Raw genomic sequence first — 1,826 nt, forward strand, 5'->3', positions numbered from 1 at the left:
GCACGGCTGTACCATGTGGTAAGAAAAAAATGCTTTAACCACATTAACCGCTTGCGACAATGTTTGGAATGGGTGTCACACAACTGCTTGCTTGTTGCGAGTTTAATCCATGTCTGTCATGTAAAATATCTTTTGTTTGTTTCTTTTTTTTAGATACATACATGGTCTCATCTCAATTATATTGGCTTTCTCCTTGTGTGTCATCCTTTACAACTATGAATTGTGTGTCAGGCCTGCTGAGCCCCCTGAAACCTTTAATAATGCTGTAAATCACATAAATTCCAAATATATGACCACACAAAGAAAAACCACTGCAGCACCCAATGTGACCAAACACGTTTCACTGCATTATCATGTAGCTTATCCACTCAACTATCATTTCATCCTGGATGAGCCAGATAAATGTAGTCAGTGGGATCCGTTCCTGGTCTTGATGGTCCCAGTGGCCCCCCATCAGCTGGAGGCTCGTAATACTATCCGGAGCACATGGGGGACTCAGAGCTCAATCCAGGGAAAAGCAGTGCTGACTCTGTTCTTGGTGGGTTTGACTGGAGGATCCGAAGCTCAACAGCAGCTGGAGGAAGAGAGTCGACAACACAGAGATTTAGTGCAGAGCAACTTTGTGGATTCCTACTTCAACCTGACCATAAAGACGATGGTAATCATGCACTGGTTGGTCACTCGTTGCCCTCAAGCATCTTATGTTATGAAGGCTGATTCTGACATCTACCTAAACCTGGAGAACCTGATGAGCCTCCTATTGTCTCCCAACACACCCAGAGAGAACTACATGACAGGATTTTTAAATGATAAACCAGCGTGTCGTCAGAGACAAAACATCAAAGTGGTACGTCTCAGAGAAGTTGTACCCAGAACCGAAATACCCAACTTATGTGCAGGGGGCCTTCAACATAGAGGACGCATATGTGGGCACTTGTTTAAAACGACTGGGCTTTGCACCTTCATCTCCCCCAGACCCTTCACAGTTTAGACTTAGTATGGGACAATATAAGCGAGAGAATTTTCTCAGCGTCATTTCAGTGATAGTGGGATCCCCAAAGCAGATACTGAAAGTCTGGAAGGATTTAAAGAGGCCCACATGAAACCAGAAACAAACAAAAAGGAAAAATACACAATTTCAGTGTTTGGTGCAACAAAAACACACATCGGGACCAGTGCAGTCTGACACCTGTAACAAATTACTTTTACGAGTCATTTCATTATAAGACACTGTGTGTTTTCGACTTAAAAACCTGACTTGTAAAAGTTCAAAAACATTGCTATCAGTCATTATAATTTACAACACTAGTACAGATATTTTCTTTTATAAAATAGACATTACAAATCAAATACAAGCTACCCAAATCAAATGGAATCAAATCGAGAAATTTTATGAATACTACAAGTTAAGATGAACTACAATAATAAAAAGTCAAAAGTTTACATACACCTTGCAGAATCTGAAATGTTAATTACTTTACCAAAATGAGAGGGATCATACAAAATGCATGTTTTTAATATTTAGTGCTGACCTGAATAAGATATTTCACATAAAATACATTTACATATAGTCCACAAGAGAAAATAATAGTTGAATTTATAAAAATGACCCTGTTCAAAAGTTACACTTGATTCTTAATACTGTATTTATTTATGTATTTATTTATTTATTGTAATAGTTGTTCATGAGTTCCTTGTTTGTCCTGAACAGTTACACTGCCTGCTGTTCTTCAGAAAAATTCGTCAGGTCTCACAAATTCTTTTGTTTCTCAGCAATTTTTGTGCATTTGAACCATTTTCAACAATGACTGTATGATTTTGAGATC

The 1,826-nt window shown here is 38.4% G+C and overlaps 1 pseudogene; it reads left to right on the forward strand.

Moving 5' to 3' along the window:
* Positions 1-289: 289 nt before the first annotated feature.
* On the forward strand, positions 290-1,103 carry LOC141338127 (beta-1,3-galactosyltransferase 2-like; annotated as a pseudogene).
* Positions 1,104-1,826: the final 723 nt, after the last annotated feature.

Source organism: Garra rufa, chromosome 7 (genome assembly GCF_049309525.1).
Source record: "Garra rufa chromosome 7, GarRuf1.0, whole genome shotgun sequence".
Taxonomy (NCBI): Eukaryota; Metazoa; Chordata; class Actinopteri; order Cypriniformes; family Cyprinidae; genus Garra; species Garra rufa.